Here is a 13,629-nt window from a genome sequence, read left to right as displayed (position 1 = left end):
CTCGAAGGTTCACGTTGTCCAGTCTACTGCAACGGAATAATCCTATAAAGGTAAGAAGAAAGGCAAAGGCAAGGGTAAAGCTGGATTTCACAAAACAAGGTCCTCCTAAATCATCTGCTGGTGATGTTTCCCAATGGAAACCCAAGTATCCATGCCTCATCTATGAAGAGGATCACTATACTAAGGATTGTCTCAGAGGGTCTGAAGTTAGTTGTTTTCTCAAAGGAAACCTAGTTGTCCTGGAAGAGCCCTTTCCGTCCCAACAGACTCAAATGGTAGACCAGCCTTAGTCATCTGGTTCCTCGGGTTCACAGGTGTTCATGATGAGTACCCCGATCAACATGGCTACCAGGTCAAAATATTATCAAACTCCTACCCCATCAGTGAGGAAAGAGAAAGAAGGTACCCCTTCTTCTCCTGCCCTGTCTAGTTCTGGTCCTCTCCATATAGAGCGACCTAATCCTAATTCCGCCATTTGACCACCTTCTCGAGATATGCTTCAAAAGTCCTCGTACAATCCCAACGCTCGAGCACTCAACATTATAACATTTTTCTAGATTTTGCTCAAGCACCATCAACTATGTTTTCTCTCGAGGTCCTTCAAAGTTTTCCTTCTCAGTGAAAATTGTTACTATCAGCTATTGGGGGTATTCATCCAGCTACCTATAATCTCATTTTTTTTGACATGGAAAACCATGTTCCGCGTTTACCTCGTCAAATTTCCTTTCTCATTCAAGTAATCATAAATGAGAAAACAATTCATAGGACCATCATTGATGAAGGTACTTCTACCTACATCATGTCTGTCGCTTGTAGGAAGGCAATTGGTTCTCCTACACTGAACTAGTCCCCTAACACTTTGGAAGCTTTTGACAGGCATGATTCAGGACCATTAGGTGTCCTTCTCAACCTTTCCATTACATTGGAGGGAAAGATGGTACATGTTGAAGTAGAGATCGTTGACGGTAATCTCAACTACAATCTTCTACTCGGACGGAGCTGGACCCATGACAAGCATGTTGTAGCCTCCTCCCTTTTCTGTGTGATTCGTTTTCCCCATCAAGGGAAGATAGTCACAGTTGACCAACTATCCTTGTTTGCCTCTCCCTCCTCGAATAGCAATGTTATGTATGTCAAGCACACCGATGCCCCTTATGAGAGTGTGGGTGCAAGAATTTTCAAAGATCCTGACTTGATGGGCATACTTCCACTCCCAACTCCTCATGTTGCCCATGTCAACATGATTTCGATCAAGTTTGATCCTTGAGTCATTCCTTCACCGGATCTTGTTGATACATGGGGCGAGGTTATGTCGTTAATTCCCACCAAAATTGATTATGTGGAAATTGTTTCGGCTTCACCTTCAGTATCCTCTGATCATCATGTTTCGAGTTCATCTCTCGACATGTATTCTCATTCCCCGTGGCTTAGGTCTGGCCCAACGGTCATGTCTATGTGTCTTGAGAGGTTCTCTTCTCTGCTGCCAATTGACATGCCAGTTTCTCCTGATTTTTTCAAGATCTTTCAACTGAGGGCACCTTTATCTCTTCATGGATTCAGGTTTTTCCCCCTCCCAGAGTTTTTACCGATTGCCCATTATTGCAATGGGGTGTTCATCTTCTGACCCGTAACCCTCCCTCACCCAGGAGGCATGGGGGCACAACCTTATATGAGTTCTACTCCATTATTTGGCCGAGTCAATGCTTACTCGTCATGTCAATGGTAAAACTCCAGTTTTCATCTGTGTTTATTGATTCCCTGGGTCTGAGCATGGACTCTCTCAAAAATTACTATGCTTAGGTCATCTTGCATGGTTACATTTGTATAATAGTGTGTTATTCATTTTTGTACAATGTGTTTTGGTTTGTTATTTTGCAAGTAGCTTTCCTGTTTATTATGTTTTGCCCGCTTTGCAGATGTCAGTGTCTCCTCACATCGGTTTCGTTGATGGTGCTTCCGTAGTACCCAGAATCTATCATCCGTGGCATGGGCCATTTATGACCCCCGTGATGAGTTGATTGATCTTCAAGGTATTTGTCTAGGTTGAAAAACGAATAACATCATTGAGTATAACGCAGTTATCAAATTATTGTTAGAAGCTATCACTCTTGGCATCCGAAAATTGTTGTCAACCTTGATTCACAACTTGTCATTCTTCAACTCGATAGGAAATATTCCATCAGAATCCCTCAGATATTGAGAATGTATCTACGTATTCATCTACTAGAGAGAAATTTTGATTACATTACATATCATCATATTCCTAAACACATGAATACGTTAACATATGGATTAGCTAATTATGTGCTAGTTGTACATTTGTGAAACATGTAAAAACTCAAAAAAAAAAACATTTGTACCATAGTAAGCAAGGAAGTACAAAATATATATACATGTGTGCCGGTAATGTTTGTCATACATCAAAACCCCAAAAAATAATATGTGTTCAAAATACATCGGTGGCTCGCAAACCTTATACATTTGTGGCTCAGAGGCCTAAAAAATGTGGAATGCTAGACCTATGCACTAAACAGCATGATGCTCATGACAACATGTAATTGCTCAGACTACACGAGTCAGCAATCGGTGGATCCGATGTGACACCCCCACCATATGCCTCTGGTACCAAGGTGGGACATCACCCATCCAAGCATACTCTGAGATCCCATGGGTCAAACCCTCGAGATTTAACGCAATCTCCTCCCCGTTGTCACTTCCCTCCTGATAAGGAGAGACATCAAACTGCCAAGCAACATGCCTGGAGATTGAGGACATCTCGGTAGGGTGTTCCGGTCCAACATCTGCATTCATAAAATCAAAATTTCATGAACACGTATATCTCAAAAATAAATAAAAACGTTAAAAAATTAAAAATTGTTTGTTTTTTACCTCCATCATCATAATCCTCCCCCTCTGGGAGAGGCATATCCAAATCTTCGTGTAAGTTGGTACTGTTGTAAGGCCAATTCTCCACTACGATCAACTATCGTTGTAGCGACGAGAAAAAGGCAGGCTTATAGGACATCTGTTGGCCCCCAGTAACACTGGGCATCAACTCACTCCAATGGACCATCTGTGGGTCTCATGGCATCGGCGGTTCCACCTCGGTCAGTTGGTATTGGAGCAGCGGAACCCTCTCCAGGAAGAAGATCACTAGCATAAAGCCGAAGCAAAACTACTTAAGGTTTCCCGCCTTAGCTTTTGATAGCTGGCACTTCATGTTGACTTTCATAGCTTCCACCCAGTTAAAGATAATGGGCGAGTTGATAGCATACTAAAACTTCGACTTGTTGGTCTCATGCGGTGCTTGGGACCCAACCACTCTGTTGATAGTCAATAGTAACACTCTCAACACAAGATCTCGAATAGTCATAATCTCGATCTTGCCACTTTTTTATTTGAGAGCTTCTGGGAAATGTTCGGCAAGTAGCATGGTCACACTTGCCCCAATCGGCCTTGACCCATATAAATTGACCCGTTCCCCTCTCCTGGACAGTCCTATGATGAAATAAATTTCTAAAGTTTCCAATTCCATCTCTTGATCACCAATGATGAAAATTTCCTAATTCACATCCTAGAGACTCATTAGGTACCCTAGCAAATTGGGTTGAGCCCGTAGACCCGGTGTAAGAAATAATTTGAGGAGCCCACAGTTCTTCAAAGCATCAAAGCAATTTGGGTCAGTTATTGCTTGAGTGTCAATATCCTCATGCTCGCGTTCCTTCCAATCCACCATTTTTCACAATTTTTTCCTTTGCAAAAACCATATAATCAAGTCAATGATCATCTTTGGTTGGAAAGATTTGGATTCAAATGGCCAATTTGAGCAAAAACATGAAAATTCTTTGCTCACGGCGTCTGTGCGACTGTTTTAAAAATAGTGGTGCCGATGACACGGTTGGCAGTCTTAGCAACCCCCGATTAGCGTGATTCCATGAACGAAAATCGTGCCAACCAAGGGATTTTTTTTTTTTGCCAAAACCTCCTCATGAAATCCAAAAAGTGGATAAAAATAGGTGAAATAAGTATGAAAATGGAGCTTAAGGTCTGGGCTCTTACCTACAACTGTCGACTCGACGAATGACCTCCTGTATCTCCCGCAATCTGCTCCAGAAAAATTAGGGCACAAGTGGGTAAAAAGATCTTCACACAAAGTTAAAAAGGTAAATGGTAAAAAATAATTACTTTTGCCTCGTTTTATTCACTTTTTCATGAAATATTGGGGTTTTTGAGTATTTTTTTTTATTGATTTTTCCTAAGAATTGGATAATGCATTTACCTTTTTTGTGCAGTGACAGGTGATGGATTGTCGATGATGGTACTGGAGTTGTGTTTCATCTCTTTTCTATACTCGTACAACTCAAATGAAAAGATCATCAAGTATTTTTCCCTTTTTGACTTGTAAAAGAGAATAAAATGGGGGGTATGCTTTCAAGCTCTTTTCCGGCTCTTTAAACACGAAAAGATTGCTAAGCTCTTGTCATTTTGAACTTGTTAAAGGCTGCAAAACGTCGTTCACCTAGTATATGTTTACCCCTTTCTCGGGCTGGGATGCACTATTTATGAAAAAGGTACTCCTTGACTGAAATGGTCAAGCATTTCTCTCAAGTATCGTTTTCTACCTTTTCGGGCTCGAGAGACACAAATGTGTGAAAATGGACCATGTGGAGTTTTATTTTTAGTGTCTTTTTCAAACTCTCTAAACATGAAAAATATACCGAGTTACATCTTTGTCGGACTTGTTAAAACATTAAACGACACTGGATTCGTAGCCATGACGAATGTGAGATTCTCCTTCCAAGGGCTCATTAAACTTACTAGGTTGGATTGATATGAAGGATGAACTTATAGGTGCAAGCAAATGCTATCCCCTTCAAGCTGGCGATAAAAAATAATTGGGGTACCTGCCATAAATCATGGGGGGAAATTGGAAATCTTATTAGTCATGTCAACAACTCACTCTTGAACATGACACTTTTTGCTTCGTGGCGAGTTGGGATATCCTCCTTTTCATCATTGACCTTCCTGGGTTGGGCCGTTTCATTTTTTCCTTCCATTTGATCTCTGCCATGTCATCATGACCATTGATCCTATGGATCCAAAAACTACCAAACTCCGAAGTCGTGTTGCTGATATGTTCAAGAGTTAGTCCTTCTGTAGTTACACTTACTCCCGATTCTCTATATCATCTGAAATCATTTGCATCCATTTGTCTTATGTCGATGATGAGGGATACATCATGGCCCTCCTTTGACATGGTTTCTTCTTGTCACCTTCAACTTATTATCTAGGAAGTTGGTCGAGAGACTCCCTTCCAGCACCTTAGAGCTTGCATGCCCTAATGGAAAGTTCTTCGCACTCGACGCAAGTTCCATCATTGGCTTTCGATCGGGTGATTCCACGGGTGTCCGACATCAGTTCCTTTATTCACATTCCGTGAACTATGCTGCGAGTACCTTGAGAGCCATTATCATTATTGGTGGTTTCTCTCACACTTGTTAATGTTTCACATCATTGACCGATAATTAAGCGACTTCCTAGCATGTTCAACTTCAACACATTCATTCACATGTTAGGATTTGTACTTTGATCAGGTTGTTTGGAGCGCAAGACCCTGGGCTAAGATTACACAAGTCCAGGTTGTGAGGCGATGTGACATGGTCATGTTGATATACATGTCTCTTTCAGATGGATGGCTGCGACCATACCATGAGTTGTTATATGTGATCCTTCTCATTATTGGATGGTTGCGACCATACCTTGGTTTCGTTATGATCCTTTCTATTGGATGGCTGCGCCCATGCCTTGGATCCATTCACATGATCATTCTTTGGATGGTTGCGTCCATACCACGATTCATGTATCATTATTCAGAGTTTTCAGTGATGTATATGTATCTATGGTTGCTTGTAGATTTTTTGATGACGGAATCTGGTTCCCTATGCCCACTTGTAAAGAATTTCACCCCTCACAATAGTTTGGCCTTCACACTTTAGGGGGCATCTATTACACAACATTTTGTCACTATCCCTGTACTCCCCATATACAATCCTGGAGGACCTCTATAGTGTACCCAACATGCTTTCCCATCATGAAGAAACTCTCAATATGTCCCTCTTCATGAGCAAAATAATTCCTCTTTGTACCATTTCCCAAAAATCTTTCTTCTATCCCAGTTTACAAGACAGGGGCTACTGACCAGTTTCCTCCTCGCGCCGATTTAGAGAGGTTAAAACTAGCCCTCGCGCTGATCGGAGTGACTGAGCCCTTTTCCAATTGCATCGGTCCTCTTTCGTAACGGAAGTCTGGTAGATGGTTGGGCTGGATAGAGTCAAGGAAATCAATTTGGGCTCCAAGCTATATAAACCTCTGTTTTTCCCAAGCAAAAGCTAGTTGGAGTTTTGGAGCAAGTTTGAATAACCAACAAGTCATCTATAGCTTATAACTTTCTAGTGTATGTTTGAGGGAGAATAGTGTGATTTTGGTTTGGTTTGAGACTAGAGGGAAAGAGGCCTTAAAACTTCCATTGTTGGGGCTATCCATGAAGTGCTAGCAGAAGTGTGGGAACCTGCATATGTCGGAGGAGACCAACAAGGTCAACGCACCTGCTGTAATCTCTTTCTAATTTATATAAATGAAACTATTAATTGATTTCCTACATGAAGTGTCATTTTACATGTTTATGGCTTAATGTTCCTTGACCTATTAAGTAGGTCGAATACAATGTTGTATGCTATCACGTTTGTTGTTGTTGTTGTTTGCTTGTTTCAGGCATTCGAAGGAAGGAAACGGAAGATAGCTGGAGTGAGGAAGGAGGATCAGCGGAATAACGTTTTAAGAGGCAGGCCCTCTTAATTTATTCTCGCTTAAGGATATTTTCCATAGATTGTTTGTTTGTGGCTAGACCCGCTCTCTTGGGCTAGAGGAATTGTTTGTGTCCGCATTGAGAATTTACTTGCACCACAGAAAGGTATAGTCCATCTACTTTCTGTTTAAATTTTTCTTTATATATTACTGACGATGAACCCAAAACTGTCAGGGAGGCAGTAGATTTAGAGGATGGTAAGCTCTGGAAGGAGGCTATGGTTGATGAAATGGCATCTTAGAACAAAAATGAGGCTTGGGATCTGGTGCATTTGCCAGTTGGAAGGAAACCCTTTGGAAGAAAATGGGGGTTTAAGAAGAAGATGAATGCAAAAGGCAAGGTGGAGAAATATAAAGCTCAGTTGGTAGCAAAAGGTTATTCCTAGGTGTCGGGAATTGATTTTGGTGATATTTTTTCTCTTGTTGCTAAGGTAGCTTCTATTAGATTACTTTTATCTGTTGTAGTTTCTTTTGATTTTGAGGTAGAATAGATGGATGTGAAGACAACATTTATTCACAGGGATCTGGAAGAAGAGATATACATGAAGTAACGTGAAGGCTTTGCGGTGAAGGGAAAGAAAGAACTGTTATGGAGGTTAAAATAGTATTTGAATGGATTAAAATAGTCACCAAGGAAGTGGTATCAGAAATTTATATGGGGACTTGGCTTCACCAGAAGCAAAGCAGATCACTATGTGTATTTTACCAGGTGATGATTACAAAAAAGCCAAATGGATGCAATAATCAACACCTCCAGAAAATTGTGTTGTTGCTCCAAAATTACACTGCTTCCTGACTTAGACCCTTGATTTTCCCACTCTATATTGCCCAAAAAACTATAGGAATTTGGGATAATGATCCCTGCCCAAATCCCAGAAAAACCCAGAAAGGGTTTCCCTTGGTTCCCACCTTCAAAAATTGACCCTTCATAGCTTAGCCCTCCTCCAAATACGAATTTTGTTGTTGTGACTAATCGTGTCAATCTTTGCACTCCCAACTCTAGCAATCCTCCTCAAATGGCCCTCAAAATGATCTCCCATCTCCCCAGCTCCAAAATCCCTGCGATAATGTTGTCCCAACAAATCTCACTCCAATCACTGCGTAGTGGTGGCTCCTGAGTTGTGTGTTATGCTCCGGAAATGTGTATGACCTGCAATTGATGCTTCTTTCGGTCTTGGTGGTGAAGGAAATCCTTCCTTAGGTGGCACTCGAATTCCACTGAAAATGGTTGAGCTTCTCTCCCTGGGAAGCTCTTGTGCTAAACAACACAATGTTCGCTCAGCTGAACAATTAAGGTAATTTAGATTTTCAAATAGACAAAAGACCCTTCTTGCTCCCTCATTCCTTCCTTTTATAAGTGATGGCCATGCATTCCTTGTGGGTCCCTCCACAATTTCGATTTTTCCTTAAGGAATTTGAAACCCCTTCCTCCCAAGTGTGTATTTCGAGTGGGCCCCATATTCCACTAGCATGCAAATAAAGCATTCCTCCTATTTTCTCCACCAAAATTTTCCTTGAGCTAGTATTAACGAAAATTGTCAAAATTATTTTTCCCAACATTAGGAAAATTTAGGAAGGAACATTACAATATCTATATTTCCACATTGAGAACTTCGGTAACATCATCAAATAACACTTAAAAATAGGTTTCTTATGCATAGAACTAGGATAGTGATTTATTTAAGTCAATGACATTTCTCTTGCATCTTGCGTGGGTGAATGAGTTTTACAAGATATTTCATTTTTGTCCTCCAAACTTTTGCAATGAACTAACTCTCAAAAAATAACTTCTTTACTAATTCCTCTTTTCATTTTCATATGTGTCAAAGCGAGGGTACATGGAATCCTTGTTTATGTAGATTGTCATGAGTAAATATTTTTTTGTGAGCAAGAATCCAAATGGATATATGAATATGTGGTAGTCAATATCTCCCTTCAACTAATTTCTAGATGAGGGAATGGGGTGATAGGTTTTCGTTAGTTAAATATTTCAAATATTCAATGCTCATAAATAGATTCCCCCTTGGTGGGGGGTACATCCTCTTCAATATTTGGCTCATTTAGTCAAGGGAGATGCAACCTTTAGTTGAGATAGATGCTAGTTCATCTGAATAACTCATTGGGAGGATTTAAATGCTTGCATCTGGTCCATTTCGAACCTGAAATTAATTAGAGTTGTCCCATTATTTATTTATTTATATGTATGGTTCACGAACACCAGAGATCGGTGGTCGTTACATCCACATAAAATATTCAGGCATATCCACCTGAAGGGATCACTTCCCACCAACTCAGTAGCAGAGCCAAACCCCAAGAACATTGAGGATAACTGACCATGTGACGTTCCATTACCGAGGTGCTTTAATGATGAGAACTCGAACAATTGAGCCAATCCTTCGGGCTATTAGAGTTTTCCCATTAAGAAAGATCAAAGAGAAATTTGATACCCTAACTTAATATCTATACTCTTATATATTGAAGGGAAATCCCTAAAGAAAGGGATGGAAACCCATCATATTGTCTTCCCATACTTTGGTTTGTTTCATGATACCTAGAATCCATGTGAGATTCTTTTGGATGGAGGGATGAATGCTTTCTAGAGATACTAAATATGGAATCCAAAGATCATTCCACTTGATCATCTAATATGCTAATATGTTTTTCTCTAAATTATCTATGCTAGAGAACTTCTTTCCACTATTTATATTTTACTTCTTGCATATCCCCATAAAGACCCTTGCTCCCTTTGCTTCATTAGACAATATATGATCTCTTATTTCCAAATAACATCTATTTAAGGGACCATGAACTATTTTATGACTAGATGGAATTTATTTTTCTTTTCTTTCTTTCCACATGAATATTTTAATCTCTAATTTTGTAAAGATCGTGTGAACCGTATTGGGGCTAGAGCAGTTGAATTGAAAAAAATGACTAGAGTGGACATGATGATAAATTTTACAAGGATAATCCAATCAACTAGATTGTGCCACTAAGTTCCCAAATTGATCATCTTAATCTTAAAATTTTAAAGCATTGGGAACTAATATGAGATTCATGGATGGGTAACCACTATAGGGATGCCCAAATATGAATGTATTCCAATGACCTTGAACTACGAATACCATCTCTCTTACAATATTATGGAGGGTAAACGTGGAGCTATTCCAACTGGATATGTTGCTTTTTTTGTTATTTATTTTGTTTGTTGACGCTTCTAATTATAATCTAATGCTAATTTGAATCTTTGTGATATTTTCACTAAGGATTCATCAAGGAGGAGAATATCATGTATGAGTTGAGAGTGGTTTATCACTTTTGTTCCTGTAACGATTTCCACTCTAGGGAGAATTTCCATTTCTCTTTCTTCTTCAATCCTTCTACCAACCAATTTTTCCATTAATATGTACAAGAATGATTAAATAGGAAAACATTCTTCTAGGAAGGTATGCAAACTAATATATAGGATTACATAGCATCTTGTGATGCTTTCTAGGGAACTAAGGGTGAGATGATGAAGATATTTCAACCTCAATCAATCCTAGCATAGATCTAGATAGACATTTCAATGAATTTTATCACAGGACTATCCAAAAGTGAGCAATAAATCAACACAATCAAGATTGATCATCCAAGTAGAGGAAGTTATAGTAATGTATTTAGATATACTTATTAGTCCTACTAAGAGTTTCTTGACTACAAATACCCGCTTTATAGTAAGCGTCCAACAGGAACAATCAAATTTGACATACTACAAAGTAATAACATTCTTAAAAGTCTTGAACCATGAATTGAAAATGAATTTATGCTCACTGATCATCGAATTCCAATAGTATGGTATTATTTGTAGGTAACATAGTGCCTTCCTTAGAGAGCTTGTCCACTATTTGGTTCCATTCCCTAAAGATACGTGAAAATTATGTTTGAAGAAATAATCCAACAATATAATGAATGTGGCTTGTAAATTGCCTTAAGTTGATATTGTGTTGTTGGACGTTGCTAGATACATGGTTCATGACAAGTCCAAAATCTTCATATACTCTAAGAGTACCAAATCATGGAAGAAATGATAATTTTAAAACTAGGAAGAGAGAAATAAAATCCTTGAAATTATTAGTACCCCTCCCTACATTTACTTTGACTAGAAATAATTGGTAATCAGATAAATATAAAACTTTTATTTATATCAAAAATAGTTTGCCTAGATTCTTGCCCCCCTACCAGTTGGTCAAGAGGATGAAGAACCAATGGCCTTTAATCCATGATATTAATAGGTCAAAAAATCCCACATACAACATATAACCCTATTTTTAAAAAAATTAGAAAAAGAAAAGACACCATGAGTCGATAAAACATAAATTAACATCTTGTCATTTCCTATCTGCATAAAGCAAACAAAGCTTGAAGGCCCTACACATTTTTTATCTCTTAAATAAATTAATATTATTGTTAAAATAATATTATAATAATGATAAAATATCAATAATATTTTTGTTATATCGTATAATAATAATGCTAAAATGATAATGAATTTAATCATTATCATATTATGAGACATACGATAACAAGCAATCTATTATTCAAAGGCTGAGCGAGGGTCACCACCGATTTCTAGGGTAGTACAATAGTCTTCAAGTGAAGAGAGGAATCCACGAGCTCATTCTACTTCTATTAGGATACCTCAATGGTTCAATCAAACATTTATGGATTCTCATGAGCATGTTGAGAGTCCTAATAGCGCTTTTAGAGAGAATAATCCTTTAAAGAAGTTTCCAAACTATATGACATTGATGAGAAGCATTCTATATTCCAATTGTTCTAGTTTTCAAGAGGCAATAGACAAATATGTATGGCGACATGCCATGTGGAGGAGCACACCTCCATCATGAAGAATGATTTTTGGGACATAATACCAAGACCAAATGGGATTACAAATCTAAGTTCTTGGTGGCTCTACAAGATCGAGCATGTTGTATATGGTAGCATTGAGAAGTTCAAGGTGAGGTTTGTGGTGAGAGGGTTCTTCGAGAGAAAGGGAGTCAACTATGGGGAGAAATTTGCTCTAGTCACCAAGTACACTTCTATTAAAGTTGTTGCATCCTTGGTTTCATTTATGGTATGGAAAATACATTAGTTGGATGTGATGACAACTTTCCTTAATGGGATCATTGGGTAAGAAGTGTACATAGAGCAACCTCAAGGCTTTGAGGTAAATGGGATGGATTCCCATTTGTGTAGGCCAAATAATTCCTTATATGGACTCAAGTGGGCATCAAAAGCATGGTATTCTAGGATTGATGCATATTTATAGATTATGGCTTCACCAAAAGTGAAACAGATTCTTAACTTATACTACATATTTGTTCATATTGAAATATTTACTTTAGTGTTGTATGTAGATGGCTTTTTTTTTTATAGGTGTAGAGAAGCTTATTACATGGTGCGAAACCAAAGTGGTAGTTGAATTCGAGATGAATGATACTAGGATGATGCATTAGTTCTTGGGGTTGGTGGTTTGGTAGAGACTATGGGAGGTCTTCCTTAGGTGGGATAATGATGCAATTCAAATTCTAAATATGTTTTAGATGGAGGATTGAAAACAAATGGCCACACCCATGATCACTAATTTGAAGAAAATGAAAAATTTATATTCATAGTTGGTGGATCCCATGATGTGCACATAACTATTAAGTTCCTTGATTTATTTGGTCAATGCTAGGCCAAGATATGTTTTGGACTAGACACCTTGAGTTAGTTTGTGGTGGAGGTAAGATAGGAGCATCATGTAGCAATAAAATATGTGCTTAGATATTTGAGGAGCACACTAGAGTATGGTCTTAGATATCTTGGAGATGTTTAAGTGAAGTTGCATAGTTATTTCTCAGATTGGGTAGGCATTATTGTAGAGAGGAAGAGCACCGTAGGGTTTTGCTTTAACATGGGATCAATTATGGTATTATGGTTCAATAGGAAGAAAAATTCATGAGATTTTCCACTATTTGGTTTTGCTCCCTAAAGATGACACCTTTCCTTAATGAGATCATTGGGGAAGAAGTGTCCATAGAGAAATCTCAGGGATTTGAGTTAAATGGGAGGGATTCCAATGTGTGTAGGCTTAATCATTCCTTATATGGACTCTAGTGGGCATTAAAAACATATTATTCTATGATTGATGCATGTTTACACATTATGGGCTTCACCAAAAGTGAAACAAACTCTTAACTTATATTACATATTTGTTCATACCTATCTATTTACCTTGGTGTTGTGTGTATATGAATTTTTTTAATAGGTGTAGAGTAGCCTAACATGGCAATTGAATTCAAGGTGAATGATACTAGGATGATGCATTAGTTCTTATGGTTGGTGGTTTGGTAGAGACCATGGGAGTTTTTCCTTACGTAGGATAAGTATGCGAAGAGGTTTTAGAGGGAGGGTTGAAAACCAATGGTCACACCCATGATTAATAATTTGAAGAAAATGAAAAATTTAGATTCAGAGTTGGTGGATCCCACGATGTACACATAACTAGTTATTTCATTTATCTAGTCAACACTAGGTGAATAGATGTTTTGTACTGAACACATTGTGTTGAGTTAGCTCGTGGTGGAGCTAAGCCAACTGCATAGGGTAACCACAAAATATGTGCTTAGATATTTGAGGAGCACACTAAAGTATAGTCTTAGATATCCTAAAGATGGTAAAGTGTAGTTGCATGGTCATTTCTCAGATTGGGTAAGCATAGAAAACCTTAAGGTGTTGCTT

At 38.5% G+C, this 13,629-nt stretch overlaps 1 pseudogene; it reads right to left on the bottom strand.

Moving 5' to 3' along the window:
* Window positions 1-13,629, bottom strand: part of LOC149154975 (alpha-dioxygenase PIOX-like) — an 81,191-nt pseudogene that overhangs the window by 50,546 nt on the left and 17,016 nt on the right.

The sequence above is a fragment of the Pinus tabuliformis genome, chromosome 9 (genome assembly GCF_031772625.1).
Source record: "Pinus tabuliformis cultivar Carrire ecotype Pingquan chromosome 9, CPIR1, whole genome shotgun sequence".
NCBI classification, from domain to species: Eukaryota; Viridiplantae; Streptophyta; class Pinopsida; order Pinales; family Pinaceae; genus Pinus; species Pinus tabuliformis.
This window is presented reverse-complemented; position numbering and strand designations above follow the sequence as displayed.